Below are 21,211 nucleotides of genomic sequence, written 5' to 3' on the forward strand. Positions count from 1 at the left end.
CGAACCCCAAGAGGGGGGAAGAGATGGAAAGCTGAAATCAGAGGGGCAGATAACGGCAGGTTGATGCTTGGCTGGGAAGGACCCCACCCTCCAAAACAGCCATTTTTTTCTGGGAAATCATTGTTGCCAATCTCCAGGTGAGGGTGGTGATCACTCAGAATTACAACTGATCTCCAGGAGGGAGGGCAGAAGTCAGCTGCAGTCAGAGGGGCAGATAACAGTAGGTTGATGGCTAGCTGGGAAGGGGATAGGGTTGCCAACTCCAGGTTGGGAAATTCCTGGGGATTTCAGGGGTGGAGCCTGGAGAGGGTGGAGTTTGAGGTCACCACAGCAAATTGATGCCGAGTGCCCAAGGCCTTGACACTCTCCCAGAGCCTCTTTTTAGAGCTCATTGTATTTATTTCCACAACGAGCCTTATTCCTAGTATAATATAAAGCCAAGCTCCTTTCCCATTAGCTTACTATTCAAGTTTATTTGGGGGGGGGAGACAAAGAGAAAGGAGAGAACTACGTAGGGAAAAGAATGAAGGAATAGGAGTAAATGCAGTTACTTAATACTCATGCCTCATTTCAGTTAAAGACAAGCACATTCTGAGAAGAAATCCAACATCAAACAAAGCCTAATTGTTTGGTTCCTTTAAATAATTAGCAAGTTATATCTGCTTCTTTATCCACATTTTAAAGTTCAGTGTTCACATCCAATTCATTAAGCTATACGCTGCTCTGCTTATTTGTGATCACATTTATATACCAGGCATAATTAGTAATAATATTTGAATCAAAGGTCCTCTGGGGTTTATTAATCATGGAGGGAGGGGGAAAGCATAAAAATTCAAAGTGAAATTATTGTAGGATGAACAGAACCATCAACAAAAAAGACTATTTGCCCAGCACACTACTAATTTTTTACAGGGCGCTTAATCAGTACTGCTCTAATCTTTCTCTTAGTATTACATTATAATTTTTTAAAGGAAAATAGTCCTAGTGGTTGCTTAGTTCTCCACAGGGCTTTATGTAGGCTATGATTTGACAGAAGGGCATAAAACTCACACAGTGTAGTATTGCCCAGGTGCTTCCTTAAAAACTAAGCTTTCATTTTTTAAAAAGTTTTAAAAGTTGCTAGCCCTGAGGGTTACAAAGATATGCTAGAAATATTTGGACCATCTCAAAAGCAATGAGTAGCTCATTGGGCTGCCAGGTTTCCCAGTCCAGCAGGAAACCTTTCACCTGACAGAATCATCATCATCATCATCTGGTCCCCCACCACAGCTCTTAGAGTGATGGGGAAAATAGGGAGGAATCAGCACAAACCCAGAAGTGACAGCATCACCTCAGGTGATGCTCTAGAATTCCCCCAAAAGTCTACCCATCCCCCAAAATCTGCCACCAGCTGCCAGTGCTGGCCTGGTGTCCCTAGTAGGGGTTTGCAAAAAAAAAATATCAGGTTTTTTTTCCAGGTTTGGGTATATTGAACCCAAAAATATTGGTATTTCAGTATGGTATTCAGATTCGGTAAATATTCAGGATTGCTGAATTTTTTTGGCTCCATTTTACCCTATGGAAACCATTATAGTCAATGGTCGCCATAAGCTATAATGGAGAATCGATCTGGGGGTATCAGGCCCTGCTACTGCTTGAATGAGAAGCCCAAGAAAACAGGGAGGGGGGACATGGTGTGATGCAATACATTATGTCACTTCCAAACAAAAAACAGAAAGTGATGTCACCACATCTCAGTGACACTCCACAAATCCAACAAATTTCTGTAGTAAAACAATAGAATTATTGCCAAGCTAGCAAGATTACCTCTTTTAAGAAAACAGATATATTTTAAATATATTTTAACAATTTTATACTTAGCACATATTCACATTAAATGTTCAGGTATATACAGATATGCAATCAATGTATTTGCCATACATTGATGCATATGCCACTTTAAATTCTGATCATAGGTCATAATAATAAACTTGAACTTGTTGGGTTCTTAGACTGTTGCCACAACACAGTGATGTCACTTTTGGTTTTCCGCTAGAAGGGCATCATATGATCCCATTTCTCTCTTCTCCCATCCCCCTCCCGCCAGCCTGGACCCCAGTAAGTATCACTCCAGTTGCCAACCAAGAGCTAGCAACACTGAATTAGGCCAGTGTTATTTTCTCCATAATATAGATGGTAAAGGTAAAGGTAAAGGTTTCCCTTGCTTGAAAGCCAGTTGAATCCGACTCTAGGGTTGCGGTGCTCATCTCCGTTTCAAAGCTGAAGAGCCAGTGCTGTCCAAAGACGTTTCCGTGGTCATGTGGCCGGCATGACTAAACACCGAGGCGCACGGAACGCTGTTACCTTCCCACCGAAGTGGTACCTATTTATCTACTTGCAATTTCTTGCTTTCGAACTGCTAGGTTGGCAGGAGCTGGGGCCAGAGATGGGAGCTCACTCCATCATGCGGCACCCGGGTCTCGAACTGCTGAACTACTGACCTTCCACAGCCTGCAGTTCAGCGTCTTAACCACTTGAGCCACCGCAGCTCCTAATGTAGATGGTAGGGGAGGCTAAAAGAGAGTGTGTTGCCTAAGTTTGCTTAATGAATTTGTAGAAGAAAGGAGATTTGAACCAGGGACCCCACCCGACTTTGTTCATTATCTTAATTAGGATGTCACACTCATTCACAAACTGTTTCTGATTTCAGAACTTGATTTGCCATATGGTAGAAGGAAGTGGTATTTGTGAAACAGAAATTCAAGCTCTCTCTTATGTAGAACAAGGGGCGGACCCGCAATACTCATGGGGGGGGAGGGACCTCCCTTCCCCCCCGGCTCTGAAGCGAGGCCTGAGCGGCTTGCCACTCAGGCTTCGCTGCTCTTCCCCCCCCTGCCGCAGGGGACGCTCTGATACTATTGGGGGGATTTAAGTATCCCCCAAATATTTTTTAAAGGTTTCAGATTTTTGTGCACACCTGGGGACTGCCCCAAGTGTGCACAAACATCTCCCTCCCCCCCAGGTGCCCCCGATGTGCGGAAATAAGTATCCGCACACCAGGGGGCGACTTCAGAATTAGATATATAGATTGTGTGACTCTTTGTATGCAGACCCTTTGGCTTCTGTAAAACATTTCTCCATATAAGCAATAAAAGGTTGGCTTCAAAGCAGACCTGCAAACTGCTGAGGAGTTTCTGGAGCACTGTCATTCCCAAGAAGTCAAGAGAATATGTTATTCATTCATAGAAGTCATTGGTCATTAAATGAACCAGGAAGTGACTGTTCTCCTCTGTGTGGGTCTTTCTGGTTCATACTGAATGACAAGAGCTGAAAAAGTTGAGAGAGAGACATAATATTTGGGGAAGAGACTGTAAGTTATCTCCGGGCACCAGTTTCTGAGGGAAACTGACTAATGGTTTAAAGTTTGGGGAGGAGCTCACATTTACACTGTGAGAATCATGAAAGTGTAGGATGGTCAATCTTTAAAACGAACAAAAGCTTGCCTGTTAACTGTTCTGTGCACCCAAGAGTTAACACCTGAAACATTATAACATAATGTGCTTAGCTAAACCTCTGTGTTATGTGTAAATAGTTTTAGGCCTCATTACTGAACATCCTTAGTTCTCTTATCCCTCACAGTTAATAAAAGTGTTGTCTTTTTAACCTGTTTCTCTCAGCTCTGTAGCCAGGAATTCTTTCATGGGGAGTGCTAATTAAATTAAAGTTAAAATGAAATTACCAGCAGTGAGCTCCTCCCCTGCCTGCCTGCCTCCTCCATCCCTCCATGTCATCCAAGGCAGGCAGGAGAGTGGGTGGTGAGCTTGTCCACCCCCACCCACATGGCCAGGTACTTCTCAGGAGGGAGAAGGGAGGAAGGGAGCACAGCCCCCCCCCCCAGCCAAAGGAAGGAAGGAAATCACCCTTTGGGCCAGCGCAGTGGTGGCCCAAAGTGGCATGGCTTAAACAAATTACTTATCTTAAAAATCAGGGTGGGGGCATAGCAGATGCCTACTGTGCACACACACACACATACCCGCTGGCTATGGCCCTGGTTTCCCTGATGTCGTATATGTAGTAATTGCATTTGGAAGGCAACTTGGGTTCAGTCTGTCAGTAGAAGGTTGGGGTAGAAACCATCCTATTGGCATGTTAACTGACCTGCATGTAGCAGCACATTGGGGGGGGTGTAAAAGGCACATGCCTTAATAATTACTATAGGCTCCTGCTCTTGGGTGTCAGCTTCAGAAGGCAGACTCTATGGTATATCATAGATGCTAACTGAAATCTTCCCTCCACGGGTATACATACTTGAGCAAAACCTCCAAGGAATTTTGATGAATGAAATAAACATTGTGATTTCATTGCTCAAAGTTTTTTCCTACATTATCACAGTGCTTTTCACAACAGTCTCGTTAGGCAGACTAGTATTATTCCCACATTGCAGATGCAAAGAGACAATGGCTCACCTGTGTTTGTGGCAGAAGTGAGATTTGAACTGGCCATCTCTTAGATCACATTCACAGCTTATTCTTTTAACTCCTTATACTCCTTTAACTCCCATTTTAGCTTACCTATGATTCTTCCTAGATGAACAAAAAAGATAAACTCCTGCCTTATGTTCCTTGGGGGGGGGGATTCTTCCTTAGGTTCAAGAGGGGGGGGGAATGCTCTGCATCTGATGATCTGAACATGGAGTATTGCAAAGAAGTAAGGATGATTTAAGTTTATCCCAGTTTTACTACTTGCAGTTTATAAGTGATAGCTGTTAATGATGTGCTTACTGGCAATCAAACAGTGTCTGTTCTCAGACATTCAGAATTACCTCTACTTAATCACCTTTGAATTTCATTGTTTTATTAAAGTCAGTATTCCTGTCTACTGGAGTATGGGTTTTGCTTTGTTCAGAGTTCTATAATTACAGCCTGCAACCCCCTTATTTTGAAGAATTATGGTGCTGGGAATGATCAAAAGTGCAATAACATTTATTTTAGGTGATGAAAGGTGTCTTTACTGTAATTTAAACTTAAGACACTACAGAAATAAAATGGGGCGTATGCAGCATTAATGCAACAATTACACTGATTAGACAATAATCGTTATGGGGATGGCTGGTTGCAAATACATGGGATAATATGGAGCACCTCAATTTTTTTTAAGGAACTGCTGAAAACTTTTAGAACTGTGAAGTGTGGCTAGTCCCCTGATATTACAGGGAGGATTCAGTGTTCCCTTCATGGCTGGAGGGGAGCACAGTCGGGGGCTACAGTTGCCACCCAGACAGAATGCATTTACCTTGAAATGTACCCATGAATCAATAGCTAAATCTGCTCCCTACCCCTTGCTTCCTGAACCTAATATGAACCTTGCTGCATGAACTTTGGTTATTTTTTGTCCATGTTAACAGATAGCAAATCTAAATACTGTTCATGGTGATCAAAGAAGGAAATACTTTCTTTGTAATGGAACCCACACACCAGGACTAAAATATAGTTCTTAGTTTGCTCTCCCCATATATATAAATGACATGAGAGGGCAGGTGGGCAATTGATCCAGCAGCAGCCAAATTTCTGTAAGTAGCATTGAAGCCTAGCAGCAGCAGGAGAAGCTGCCATCTATCCAGTCCCTCACTTACCCACCTTCTGGATACCTGCTGCTGTCTTGCTTGGTCCCCTTCTTCTCGGTGGAAGGAGGAGCGACAGCAACATGCTGTTCACTATTTGCATGCATCGCTGTCCATGACACAGTAAATTAAACTACTGGAGGACTGATCTTACAATGAAGCAAGATGATGTCATCAATTTAAGCATCTGATCTCGAAACTGCTCTTGGTATAATAATAATTATCAATAGACAACCTTCTGGGTACATGCTGCCATTTCTCATCCAAGCTGGTCTTCTAATTCTGATGCTTTCTGATAACCTTTTCCACTGGGATAATTCCACATGGCTGTTCTGACCTGAAAATCTCCCATTTCAGTTTTTCTTCTCCCTTGCACAAATTGAACCCAGGACCCTTTATCTTCATGTTGTTTTCTTTCTCTTGACTGCAGATCCTCCCCCCCCCACCCAGGTTGAACACATTTTTCTGCATTATTCATTGATCCATCAATCAGCATTATACATTATACTAGTAGTAAGGTCCGTTGTGCGAAGAAATACAACGAGCTCTAGAAGGAAGCTCCAGGTGAATGTCCCGACTGTGGCTGGTGGGGTGGCAGAGGGAAGGGGAAAATAGAGGGAAGCAAGCCATGTTTAGTTCCTTCTGCTTAGCTATAAGGCAGGGACGTCTCGAGTCACATTGCTGCCCCAGGTGGGTAGTATGGGAGGAGAGCCACACAGTAACAGGTATGGTGTCCTACACCCCTGACTTATGTTAATTTGGGGCTATGCAGTGGCAGCTAAGGTAGAAAAGCACCTCCTCCTATGCCATGTCTTCTGGGTTCCAAGGGTCTGGAAAGTGGTTCCATAGCCACAGGGTTGCCAACTCTGGGTTGAGAAATACCTGTAGATCCGAGGGGTACAGCCTGGGGAGGGCAGGGTTTGGGGTGGGGAGGGACCTCAGCAGGATATAATTCCATAGAGTACATTGCCAAAAGAAGCCATTTTCTCCAGGAGAACTGATCTTGGAGATCTCCAGGTGCTGCCTGGAGGCTGGAAATACTAAGGGGAGGGCCAGACCTGTAGATCTGAGGGGTAGATCCTGGGGAGGGCAGGGTTTGGGGTGCAGAGGGACATCAGCAGGGTATAATTCCATAGAGTCATTGCCCAAAGCAGCCATTCTCTCTGGGAGAACTGATCTTGGAGATCTCCAGGTGCTGCCTGGAGGCTGGCAATACCAAGGGGAGGGCCAGACCTGTATATTTGAGGGATAGAGCTTGGGGAGGGCAGGGTTTGTGGCGCAGAGAGACCTCAGCAGGGTATAATGCCATAGAGTCCACTGCCAAAAGCAGCCATTGTAATATCTGGGAAATTTTATGTAGGGGAAATGATGTGCTGTGACTGGGGAACACACATTTCTGGGAGATTTCCAGGGCCCACAGGGAGATTGGCAACTCCATTGACCATTTAAGGGAAGATTGGGATATGTATTTTGGCAACTCCAGTGACCATTTAAGAGAAAATTGAGATATGTATTTTACCTCAGGACATATGCAATGACTTGCAACAGCAAACTGTTTAGAATGTTAGAGGCAAAGGCCAATCAGGCCGCATATGCAAATGACCTCTGTGTTCTGACTGGCTATTGGGGGGAGAGGAACAGTAAACTGTTTATAATATTGGAGGCGAGACTCAGGCAACGCAGCCAGTGGATAGGGACAGCTTCTGAGTGACAGATCAGGGAGCGAACTGATTTGGGAGCGTGTGGAATATTCAGGAGAGTCCATGACCAAAACAGAATTATATATAAGGAGAGATTAGCCATATAAATTAGGTTTATTATAACTACTATGAAACTTGTGCAGTTTTTAACTATAAAATGTGTACACAATACAATCAAATCTACACAATTGGAAGTGAAAAGTGGAGGACCAGATTTGTTGCCAAAAATAATAGAATTTAGACAAATTATATAGGTAATGCGTGCTCATCCCCAGTTTGTGTGCAATATGTGGTTTGGTCTAGATTCATATTGCAAAGCATTGCTCTGAAATTAAAAAAAAGGGGGGATCTGCATGATTTCTTGTGAGTAGGTGTGGATTTCTTAATTCTTTGTGTGGATTTCTTAATCGTTTGGAGAACTAGACATGTGTATTCCAATTCCAAATCATGTTTTAATTTGCGCATGGAAGCTCTTTCAAGCAAAAATGATGAATTGCAAAAATTCCCAAACTTATTCTCACTGGGCTGTCCATTGCACTTTTAAGAGCAACCCCAGAATGATTTACTGGAGCTGGTAATAGCTCACAGCTGCAGCACAGAAAATCCCATAGCTGTTTTGCAAATTTCTTTTGCCTCATATTCTTTTCTTTTCTCAGAACACGTCCCCCTTTTTGGGGTCGTTATTGCTGGGCCCGAACAAAACAGAGTCTGTTAGTTTGCAATCCAGTGTGCTTAGTATATTATTTCCTGTGGGTCATCCCTCTATTTCCCCCCCTGTCCCCAGTGCCTCGTCATTTTTTTGTTTCAAAAATTAATGCATTTGTAATTGCTTAACCTTTTCTTCCTCCCTGTGTTAAGGGACACTTCACCAAAACTTGACAATACCAAGGGAGCTGGAGTACAGATACAAAGTGGTTATTTCTCTCTATAATGTATAAAACATATGTCCAAACACACATGAAATCAATACTGGACGAAGCAAACTGCAGCCAAGATGTAATTTTTTATGTTTGTAGTGAGTCCTAAGTGCTTGGGGATGTATTAACCCTGGAATGCAGTCAAGTGGTGTGTTTTGGAATTGTAGAAGCCGTTGCACAAAACACCAGACAGCAAACTTGATTCAGAAACAGCGGCAGCATGTTAAGGCCAGGCAGAAAATTAGTATTGAATTCTGAAGTTGTGACATGCATTATATTGTTTAGATTGACAACGGCCTAAATAAGAAGTGGCAGAAAGCTAGAAACGTAATACTTGGCTTCTCTGTTTATGTATTATATTTTTTCCTCTGCCCTTCAGCAAAAGAGCTTAAGGCATTCACAACAATCTTTGAGATTGGTTGAAAGATTATGACAGGCCCAAAGTCACCCAGGGAGATTTGTGTTTTCATGGAGATTGGGTTCTGGTCTCCTGATCCAAGTGCAACACTCAGACCTGGCTCACACAGCGAGGAGAATGAGGTGGTACAGCCCTGCAGTGGTGGAATGCACTGCACCCCTTCAGACTGCAGATGGTAGACTCCAGCTCTGAAAATTCCTTTGCATAATAAAAACCCCTCCATGCAACTAGAAAATTACCATAGCAAGGAGAAAGAAGGCAGCCTCTCTTTTTGGTTGCTTTGCTAGCCTTTTCGTTTGCAGGACGTTTATAGCATGGGGGCAGCATTCCAAAATGTGACCCTCCACACAGTTGCCCACAGTGTTCCCTCTAAACTGAGTAAGTGTGAGCTAGCTCACAGTTTTTTAGCTTCCGGCTCATACATTTTTGTCTTAGCTCAGGAAGGATGGCTCCAGAGCAAACTAATTTATGCAGCAGCCAAATCACTTGCTTACAACTTTAATGCCAGTAGCTCACAAAGTAGAATTTTCGCTCACAAGACTCCACAGCTTAGAGCAGGGGTGGCCAAACTTGCTTAATGTAAAATCCACATAGAATAAATGTCAGATGTTTGAGAGCCACACGACATGAACAAATATTACACAAGTTTTTGTTGGGAAATATGCAAATTTGCTTTTATTAATATTAAACTGACAACTTCAAATGGGGAAGGAGGGGAGAAAGAGAGAGAGAGAAAGAAAGGTGGAAAGGAAAAAATGGAAAGAAAGCAAATAAATGGGGGAGGGAGGGAGAGGTGGAAAGAAAGCAATTTTAATGTTAAATGTGTCCTCCAAGCCCCTCCCCCCCCAACTGGCTAGCTTGGCTTGGGGAAGGATTTAAAGAGACAAATACCATCTCCAAGCTGGTTGGCGGGGGAGGGGGGGTTGAGAATGCATTTAAAGTTCAAGTTGCTTTCTTTCTCTGCACTGGCTGGGGAAGGGAAGACCAATTACCCAGCCACTGTAGCTGGAGCCACATAATATGTGTGAAAGAGCCACATGTGGCTCCCGAGCTACAGTTTGGCCACCCCCGTCTTAGAGGGAGCATTGCCCCCACCATCTCAAATGATGCAACCCATTCCACCACTTTGACAGTCTGCCACTGCATTCCTTCTGCTTTCTGCTGCATCTGCAAACCACCAGAAAGTCTTGCAGTTACATTTTAAATTTTAAGTTGTATGTTCTTATGGTTGCCAACTTCCTGGTGAGGCTTCCTAGCATTATTAGGGATTTCCAGGCTACAGAGATCAGTTCCCCTGGAGGAAATGACAGCTTTGGAGAATGGACTGTATGGTATTACATCCCCGCCGAGTTCTCCCCCCTCCACAAATTCCTCCCTCCACAGGCACCGCCTCCAATCCACAATTGGGAGTTGGCCACCCTATGTTTTTCATGCAAATAGCAAGCTTATCTTTGATGAGGTGCTTAATAAATAATACTATTTTTAGTATCTGCCACTATTAAAAACAGAAATTCAAATATTTCCATAATGTTGGAAGTCAACATATAGAGTGCAATGTTGTGTAGAATAAATGTGTATAAGCACTTTGTGCTTAAACTGCACTTGCATGTACAAGCTAGCGATTCTAATACTTCAGGATCTTTATTTTTAATTTTAATTGAATATAATGGGGGAAAATGAGATCCCCACTACCCTCAAATGAGCCAAGACATTTTAAGATCAGTAGTAATGAAGATACAGCCTTTTCTCCCACTCCTCTATGCAAACTTAAAGTTGCATGGGGTGAATTTGAGGTCAGCTTTTTGAGTGAGTCATCAGTGATTTAAAAAAAAAAACCCAGCAAGTGCGAGAGAGATGCATGCAAGATTATGCGCTCGTATCTTTGGTTGAAGTTTAATGGAAAAACAGTCCTCTTGTCAGCTAGCATCATACATAATAATGTTAACTCCACTACAAGCAGGTTGTGGTTTATTGCTTCAATTTCTTATGTACTGGCAAGAGAATTAATAAGATTGATGCTTTAAGATGGTAGAGCTCAGTCAAATTAGGAGTCTGAGAGGGTGATGGAAGGAGGAGGGGAACCCTCCTTCAAGGGAGCCAAGATCAGTAATGTCGTACTGATCCAGATAAGGAACATGCACAGGAACAGTTTCCATGCCAGTATCATATGGTGGGTCAGGTCCCATGTGCTTAAAAGGGACATCTGCTCAGGTGCAGGTGTCATGTATCTGCCCTCCATTACTTTCAGTGTGATGTATTCTCCTAGATGCAACTCCCCATCAACACATTATTTGTTTGTTTATTTGTTTATAACATTTATTAGCTGTCTTTCTACCTTACAGGAACTCCTGGCCCCACTGGTGGACCTCCTGGTGGCACCTGGTATTTTTGGCCACTGTGTGACAGAGTGTAGGACTGGATGGGCCTTTGGCCTGATCCAACGTTGGCATCTCTTATGTTCTTATGTTACGGTGAAATTTGTTGGGCAAAACATCATTTTCAACTAGACCGGAGTTGAAGGTAGCGTTCATGTGTTCTGGTTTAATTTCATTTGCTGAATTTGTGTACTGCCCCTCCAATAATCATTTTTCAAGGCAGTTTGTAGCACAAAATATACAATGTAATTTTAATCCATTAAGCCTAACATTTAATCTAACATTTAAACCAAAACAAATAGCAATAACCTCCATGTCTAATCTCAAAAGCAGCTGTTCATAAACAAAGGCCTTTCTCTCAAAAACCTTTGTCTGAAAAGAGGAGAATGTATTTTTAAAGTATTTAAAGATTTTTCTGCCAACTGGGGGGTGCCCCAAGTTTGCAGAAATATCAGTTTACAGTCAATGTGGCCCTGATCCATAGATTTAGATATCCACAAATTAGGCCACACTTAACTATTAGAAGATAAGATAGTTCAGGGGTTCCCAACCTTTTTGATTGTGTGGGCATCTTTGGAACTCTGACACAGAATAGTGGTCACAATCACAACACAGCTACAACAGGAGACAGAACCAGTCACAACAACTGCCCCAGGAAATGGAGCCAACCACAAAATGTCAGGAAGGAAGGTTATGTATAACTTTAATAGTAATTCTTCAACATTTCAGGTCAAAGCTCTCTTTAACAGGATGCAGGATGCCTTATAATCTGCACAGCCAATCAGAAGCCTTGCTAGGCACTAGGCCCACCTAGCCCTGCCCGTTTTCTAAAAGTACTTGGCGGGCACCAGGAAAGGTGTTGGCAGGGAATCATATTAGGGACCCCTAAGATAGTGCTCGATTTTCACATCATTTTCTCTTTCCTTGTACCAAATTCTCCCATAAAATGTACACATTTCCACTGTGCTTTGTACATCAATAAATTAGCATCAGGCATCTATTCTTACTGAAAGGACACACACTGTACATAATGCAAGCTTATCTATAACCCCAACAGCAAGGACAAAAATATAAACATAATACAAAAAAAAGAAGAAATGAACTAAAGGAAATGTGCTCATGAGACCAATCCTCATATGCCTTTCCTGGAGTCAGGGCATTTCTTTCCCTCTGACGATTCCCCCCCCCCCCAGGCCAATTATTTTTGTTCTTCCTCCTTTCTTATCCATCTACCACCTATGAGACAAATACACAGGAGTAAAAGCTGCAAAGTTTTCCACAGCTGCTTTTAATTTTGTTGAGGAGATGAGAAGGGTAGGCAGAGTCATTTGGAGGGCCTCTTACGGAACCTTCTTGGCAAATTACACTGCCATTGACTAGAATACATCAAGTACAAAAGGGAGATATAATGGAAGAAAAGTAGTTATGCACCTCAGCCCTGAAATGTAGCATTACATCCATCCGGAGAAGTAATCATTCTTGTCAGTGTTACTGGGCCGTGTGATCACCCGTGTGATCACCACCCCTTCTTAGCAGGGGAGAAAAGTAGGAGCTCAACATGCCAGCTAGGCTAGTCTTGTGCTTCTGCGGCTTCTTCTGTCAAAGGCTGGAAAATGTTTAGTGATGCTGAGGCCAGCCAGCTAAGCTTTATGGCTGAAGAGGGGTTTTTTGTATGACCAGAGAGGTGTAAAGATCCATGTGCCATTTTCACACAAGCAAAAATAGTCCTTGTGCTTATGTTGTTGAAGGTGGTAGGAAACAGGGAGTTGCATCACTCAGGTGTTTTCATTTAATTGCACCTACATAATTTCCCTTCTTTACTACAGCTCCTATCCCACATGACTTTTACCCATGTAGGTCCTGTGAGCCCCAGCATAGCCTTTTGGGTGGTCAAAGAGACACCTTCCTCTATTTTTTAACTAGTGGAAAAGGCAGTTGGATCCTGTCCAGTTTCTTTTGCTTGCATGTATGCTATTATGTGTGAGGAAGGAAGGAAGGAAGGAATTGGAGTGTGCATTTGGATACACCCAAGCTGAAATTATAGTCCAAGTTAGCTGTGTCAGATTGGCTGAGGGATGTCAGAAATGACCAGAATGCTCCCAGAATTCTAAGAGTAACAAACATTTATCTGCTGGAAAATTGGGGACTGTTTTGGCTTTGAGAAGAAGCAGGAGAGGGGAGGGAGAAAGAAGAAGCCAGCCCGTCAAACAGCTGATAGTCAGGGTAATGGGGACTTACCTGGCCAGTAAAAAAATAGCAGGTGGTAGGCTGGGCTGGCAAGTGGGCTCCTGTACCCTCATGAGGCTTTCTTGCCCTGCCTGATTGTCTGGCAGACTCCTGCAGTTCCACATGGCTTTTCTGCTGGGCAGGCTCCTGTACCCCAGTGAGGCAAGGGTGTTCAGCCAAGCTTCCCAGAAATGTGAGAGTCCACCCACCAATCCAGTGGGGCAGGGAAGCCTCAAAGGAGTGCAAGAGCCTGCCCACCAGCCCACTCAACCACCTGTCTTTTTTGAATCTGGGTAAGTCTCACGTCCCCCAACTATGAGTGTTGGGTGGACAGAGGCCAGGAACTAATAGGACCATTATTTCCTATGATCTGTAGTTAGGCCAGGTCTACCCATAGGAAATAATAATTATTTCCTATGGGTAGACATGGGTGCTCTACAGTCAATAGAAAATGATGGCTCTGTTATTTCCATTGGCAGGGAGACCTGGCCTCTGTCAGTTGGCATCAGATGTTAGGCAGGCTTCTAGTCCCTTTTAACATTTAAGGGGATGGGAGACATCAATTAACAGCTGTTTGGTGGGGCCAGCTTCCTCTTTCTCCCTCCCTCCCTACTCCTGCAGCTTCTGTATGGGGGAGGGGGCTGGAATCCCCCCCCCTGAATTTTCAGGACCAAAATGTACCCCCTCCATCTTAAAATGACAATGAGAATCCAGAAACTTAATGATGACAAAAAATGCCTTCCCTGAAATCCAGATCTGAAATTAATCTGAAAATTGTCGAAGTATACATCACTAGAAGAAACAGCACTAGGGAAAGTCTATAGCACAATGGTAGAGACTATGCAGAAGGTCACAGGTTCAAACTCTGGCATATCCAGTTAAAAGACATGAACAGTGAACACCTTTCCTTAGTTGGAGACCTTTAAGAGCCCAATGCCAATCAGAGTAGACAATGCTGACTAAATGACCAATGGTCTGACTCAGATTGGCAACTTATTATTGAGAATGGCTATAACTCAATGGCATAGGACATGCTTTGTATACAGAAGGTCCCAGGTTGAATCTGTGGCAACTTCAGTGAATGGATCTCAGTTAACACTTTATCTCAGCAGTCCTTTTAACAGCTCTGTAAGGTAAGCCAATATTTGCACCTCCATATTGGAGGTGATAGCCTGAGAGAAAGTGGTTTGTGGAACCTCCCATATCATTTTCATACCTGCTATGCTGCCTCAGGCAGAAAGAAATAGTGTATGGCTTACTCGTATTTCAATTTTGAAATATTATCACTAAAACAGCACTGAATTTGTAGCTAAGTATTTAATACCTTCAAATAAACATCATAATTTAAGATAAGGTATTGCCCTGACCTGGGCTGCGGTCACACACACACTAAATAATCCACTTTCAATCCACTTTCAAACTGGAATGTACCAGTTCACACAGTAAAATCCAGCTGGAAAGTGCACTGAAAGTGGATTGTTTAGTGTGTGTGACCACAGTCATGATAGCCCACGCTATCCTGATCTCATCAGATCTTTGCTGCTAAGCAGCATTGGCCCTGGCTAGGAATAACAGGGCCATGATGTGGAGGCAGGTGATGGCAAACCACCTCTGAATTACTCTTGCCTTGAAAACCCCATGAGTTTGCCCCAAGTCAGCAGTGACTTGGTGGCACTTCCCACTACCATTTATTTTCACATAAATGGTTAGCAGCTAAAATCTTGTACTCTTTAAGGACACATATTCTTTATATATTTTATGAGACCAGCGATGGTAATGAGTGAGTTCTCAGACTCAAAAGGTGTTTAGACTTCATAAATAGTTTCAGGTGTGTTTTGGGACTTCTCATATAACTTTGCGTGTAGAACTTGGCTGCCACCTCATCTCCTGACATTATTTCCTAACTGCAGCGAGCAAGCAGTCAGTGGAGGAAGACAAAATGGTACCATTTCCAGGCTGGCATGAATTCTAGCACTATTCAGTTAAACCACGAGGAAGGGGGGATGGGAATGGACCAGAACACACCATCAACAGGATCCATCTGCTGAAAGGCAGAAGCAGGCCCCTGGTCACAATGCTTCTAGACTCAATGTGTGGAATTTGCCATTAGATCAACTGACTTTTTAAACAATAATAATTTGTGTCATTTTCCTAATAGGCATCACCACCACCACCCTTTCCCAAGTGGCACTTATCCACAGCTGGAAAGAAAAGTAAGTAGGGTTTATATCAGTTTAGAGCAATGGTACCCACTCTGTGGCTTTCAGAGAGCAATATTTGCAATTACCATCAACCCCCAAAGGGACATCAGTACTGCATGCCTTGTTTGCCACCCCACCCAACATATGCATACAATGTGATATAACCAGGGCTTTTTTTGTAGAAAAAGCCCAGCGGGAACTCATTAGCATAATAGGCCACACCCAGCAGCAGAAACTCATTAGCATATTAGGTCACACCCCATGCCTTTCCTTGGCTTGCTTGGGCGCCCCGTGGCTGCGGGGAGCCCAGGCGGCCCTTGGACAGGCCAGGGAAGGCAAGGTGAGGCATTTAAATGCCTCCCTGATCCTTCCAGGGCCCCCCCTGGCCCTCCCACCTCAGAGTCGCCAGGGGGGTCACTCTCCAGGCCTTCCCTCTGTAGCCACACACACAGAGGTTTTGGCTGTAGTGGGCATGGCCAACTCTGAAGCCAGCCGGAACTCTGTTCCTGTGTGTTCCAGCCCAAAAATAGCCCTGGATATAACTAGTATATAACAATGATCTTCGCTGTATCTACATGATTTTCCAGACTCTTTTACTTCCTGGCAGAGGACCTTCTGCTCATTCCTCCTATGATCTTTCCAGCAGCTGCTGTCTCTAAGTAGGAACCACCTGACAACCAAAAGCCCCACTGAGCAACAGCCTTGTCCATTTTCCTGGAATGCAGGGCAGGTGCCACACTGGGAAACAGTGCTCAGAAGAGCCACAGGTGTCATGTCAAAGGTCCACATGTTGTTCCTGAGCCACTGAGTGAGTATCACTGGCTTAGTGGATAGATTTCGATCTGGAAAATGATGTGAGAGGAAAGGTTCAAACCTTCTCTCCATGCCACAGTGCTGATCCAAACAACCTTACCCCTTGGCTGCTTTTTGAATGTTAAACAAGGCATCAGATCCTCCCACATTTTTTCTAGTTGTGTCCTCGGCCTCTCATTCAGGTTTCTGAGTTTCACGAACATTTATTTATTTATTTGATTTATATCCCGCCCTCCCAGCATAGCAGGCTCAGGGAGGTTTCCATCAGATATAGTAAACAATCTACAGTATACAAAAATCAAAACAGTTTAAGCACCAATAAAATACAACAACAACCATCCAGTGCAAGTTACAGTTAAAGTGTCACACATGTAGCTCTTTCAAGATGGTAATACAGTTCTGACCCACTGAGGGGAGGCCCAGTAGACAGGAAGGGAAGTCCATCACCTTAGTTAAAAGCCTGGTGGAAGAGCTCCATCTTGCAGACCTGCAGAACTGTAAAAGGTCCCACAGGGCCCTGATCTCATATGGGAGCTCATTCCACCAGGCTCAAAAAGCCCTGGCCCTAGTCAAGGTGCGACAGTCATCCCTGGGGCCAGAGACCACCAGAAGATGTTGGTTGGCAGATCGTAAAGCCCTTTGGGGCTCATAGAGGGAGAGGCGGTCTTTCATTGCTGGTGGTTTTTTGAGCTGCTTCAAGCCAGCATGATGTAGTGGTTACTGCCAGACCAGCCTGTGGGGGAATCAGGCTGGGAGGCCCTTCTGCCATGGAAGACTGCTGGGTGATCTTGGACCAGGCTTGGCTACCTCCCAGGGTTGTTTATAATAATGTTGTAAGCTTTGGGGCTTTGTGTCCCCATTGGGGAGAAAAGCAGGATATAAATATCTTTTGGCAATTCCCACCCACAAATTACTTTATCACGTTACGTGCTCGAGGTCTGCTCATCAGTTTAATTGTGAGTTCAGTAGCAATTCTCCCCTGATTTGTTTGGAAGACTTGAGAAATGGTAACTTCTTGTATATGAAAGTCCGTCAGTTATCCCGCTGTTCAGAAACCCACAAATGTTCAGATGACTTAAAATAAAAGAAGGTTCTTCTGAAGGAAAAAGGAGGAAGCTGAGATGTGAGCAGAACTGTTGCTCCTTTTTCTCAAAGTGTGGTCTTTAAAAGTCAAGCCATCAAGTCATCCAGTTCTGTTTAATTTGGTAACAATCAGAAGTATATTTTTACATGTGATGAATGTTTAGTTAGAAATTACCGCTGGGGCTTGAAAATTCACACAGGCTGTTTTTCTTTATAAGGGGAGGGGAAACACTGTTCTATTGATACAGCTGTATGTCTCCCCTTGGTCTTTCCCCCCTTCTTGATTTTTTGGCCAACTCAAGAAAGCGTCAAATGCCACAATCCAAAAAACCCAAGAGACTTTTAAATTGCTCCTAGGAAGGCAAAAGGAAGCACTATGGGAATATGCAGATTGCAGTTTTATGGTCCCCTCTAGGAGTGTTTACTCAAAAGTAAGTTCCATCGAATTCCATTCCAAGGAATAAATTATATTTGATACCAGGGATCTATGATTGCATCTCCCGACATGCAGTTTAGCCTCAAAAAGCAGCTGCTGGAGTCCTTATTATGGACTGAGTTTGTGATCCTGGGAAGGAGGGGGTGTAACTTCCCTCAGTTACATAGCTTCCTCACTTGAAACAGACCCTTGTAAGTTGGTTTAGCCTTAACGGGGGGAAACAATGTGTATAATATTATGAAGCAATCTACTAGGGGGATGTCTACCAAGGGACAGCAATCATTTCTAGAATAAGTGAATCCATGTGGCTTACCCCAAAACAAGGTATTATTGCTGCTACCCAGGGTAAGCCTGGAGTCAGGCAAAGGGCCAAGCAGTTAAACAAAACTGTCCAACTTCTGTTCACCTTTCCACTTGCACAGCACCTCAGTGCAAGGGTTTTCATGGATTAAAAAAACAGCTGTCGGGGTCTGGATATGTGTGATGGGTGTGATGCAAATCAGCTCTGGAGAGTTATGGAAATAGTAGCGTCTTCCAGAAGTCCTGGACTGGTATCAGGACTGCCACCATGTACTCCCAAATGATGATTACTTCTGCTGCCCCCCCCCCAACCACTCAGACCCAATCTGGAAGTCATATGAAATTGCCATAGCTTTCTTAGCTCCATGGACCCACAAGGAGACCAAGCCACCCCCAATATTCTTACCCTTGTCTGTCCTGCTCATCAGTCCTGGTTGGAATGCCTTTGGCTTAGTTTTTAGTGCTGGGATTATTCTGGAGCAATATGTAAAGAAGGATATAACCTGTTTTAATCTTTTTATAACAAACTTTTTTGAAAATCTTCCTCCAGCTTTTGGGATAAAAATGGATGAAAATTCAAATGTTTATTTGGTGTATGGTGTAGTGGTTACAGTGTTGGGCTAGGACTGAGAGACCTGGGTCAAAGTTCCCACTCAGCTCTGAAGCTTGCTGGTTTACCTTGGGACACACACACATTCTCAGTCTAACTTACCTCACGGGGTTGTTATGAGGGATAAAATGGAGGAAGAGAGGATTCATATTTAGTATGCTGAGCTGTTTGGAGGACGTGTAGGATAAACAAGTGATAGGTCTCCTTTGAAACAAGGGGAACTTCTCACACAGGCAGTCATTCTCAGGCCACATGTAATGATGACCCCAGGCACCCAGGTTTCTTGCCAAACCACTAGTTCCATGGACTGAGTTGCCACTGCTATAAGCAGTCAAGATGGTTTACATACTTATGTTCATGCCACAATGTTGGGATTTTGCAAGTGTTACTCCTTCTGTCATGAAAGAGTTAAGCTGTTGTTTGTATGTGCTAATGTTAGTTGGCTTAGCTGTTGAGTGGAATGTTCCCACCAGTAAGAGGGAGGTATTATTCTTAATGAGGCTACCTTGGTATTAACTATTATCTGATCAATATATTGGAAGATGGTACATGCTGTTTGGCGTGTACACCAGGGGTGGAGCTTTGGGGGGGACTTCCTCTCCTTTGTTCTCACACCCAGATGGAAACAGAGTTGAAGAAGGGAAGATGGACTTAGATCTAGAAAGATGAGTTAGTTTGTTATTGTTTTCTCTTACCATGTAACCCTGTTCAATAAAGTATTTTTATTAGAAGCAAAACACATGGGTCTGAAACTGCTTTATTTCCGCTGTGCTCTTTGCACTCTGCTAAAGTATATCCAACACACAGGCATAAATATATCCCTCTACTTTCAATGTGTTCTATTTGAAGAAGAAAAAGAGTTGGTTTTATACCCTGCCCTTCACTACCCGAAGGAGTCTCTGAGTGGCTTACAGTCGTCTTCCCTTCCTCTCCCCACAACAGACTCCCTGTAAGGTAGGTGGGGCTGAGAGAGTTCTGAGAGAACTGTGACTGACCCAAGGTCACCCAGCTGGCTTCATCACATGGAGGAGTGGGGAATCAAACTCGGTTCTCCAGATCAGAGTCTGTCGCTCTTAACCACTACACCAAGCAGGGCTGATAGCATTGCTGTAATTGTTATGCCTTTATAGAAACAAACTACAACCAATATTAACATATTTTGCTTTTTTTCATTGTACCCTTCAGTATATCCAGGGCAAAGACTATGAATCATGCTGACTAATCTTTCCATCACCCTACCCTTCTGAGATTGGTATCCTTGCTTACAAGGTTAGGGCCCGGGATCCCAATAGGATTCAGTTTTTTGACAATGCTATCATTCTCTGTTTTGTACAAGAACATGGAGTGCTCTCAGTCTGCACACTCCATCTCTAATGTTAATGAATCCCATTGAGGCTCTGTCACACTCTGTGGTACCCTGAAGTGGGGAACCTGAAAACAGCATTGAAAGAGGCTGCACTGTTGATACCAGGAGAAACAAAAGGCAGGGCTGGGCCCAAAGGGCACCTAAAAGGCACTCATGTCCAAAAATGGCTGAAATTAGCATCCACAGAGGTAACAGCTGCCTTGGGAGCAGAGAATACTTCAGGAGTCAGGGTAGGGTTCCCAACCTCCAGGTGGGGCCTGAAGATCTCCCAGAATTATAGGAATAGGGCCCGTTGTGGAAATAAATACAACAAGTTCTAGAAAGAGGCTCTGGGAGAGTGCCAAGGCCTTGGGCACTCATCATCAATTTGCTGTGGTGACCTCCTCAAACCCCACCCTCTCCAGGCTCCACCCCTAAAATCCCCAGGAATTTCCCAACCTGGAGTTGGCAACCCCCTCCCCCTCCCAGCTAACCATCGACCTACCATTATTTGCCCCTCTGACTGCAGCTGACTTCTGCCCTCCCTCCTGGAGATCAGTTGTAATTCTGAGTGATCTCCACCCCTCACCTGGAGATTGGCAACAATGGTTCCCCAGGAGAAAATGGCTGGTTTGGAGAGTGGAGTCTATGGCACTGTACCTGTCTGAGGTCCCACCCCTCCTAAAACCTTACCATCTCCAAGCTCCGCCCCTCAAATCTCCAGGAATTTCCGAACCTGAAGTTGGCAACTTTATCTCCTTCCCAGCCAAGCATCAACCTGCCATAATCTGCCCTCTGATGTCAGCTTTCCATCTCCTCCCCCCTCCCTCCTGGAGATCAGTTGTAATTCTGTGTGATCTCCACCCCTCACTTGGAGATTGGCAACAGTGGTTCCCCTGGAGAGAATGGCTGGCTGGGAGGGGGGAGTCTATGGCATTGTACCTGTCTGAGGTCCCACCCCTCCTCAAACCTCACCCTCTTCAGGTTTCATCCCTCAGATCTCCAGGAGTTTCCCACCTGGAGTTAGCAACCCTATCTCCTTACAGGCAAATCATCAACCCAAGTTTATCCCCCCCCTCAACCTTCAGCTTTCCTCCCACCCCATGTGCCGTTTCTACCGTGCTCTGAAGCCCTGACTTCCACATCCCATTGGCTGTCACGGGGGGGGGGGACTCTCACAGGGATCTA

This window comes from Gekko japonicus, unplaced genomic scaffold (assembly GCF_001447785.1).
Source record: "Gekko japonicus isolate JY-2015 unplaced genomic scaffold, Gekko_japonicus_V1.1 scaffold624, whole genome shotgun sequence".
In the NCBI taxonomy this organism is placed as follows: domain Eukaryota; kingdom Metazoa; phylum Chordata; class Lepidosauria; order Squamata; family Gekkonidae; genus Gekko; species Gekko japonicus.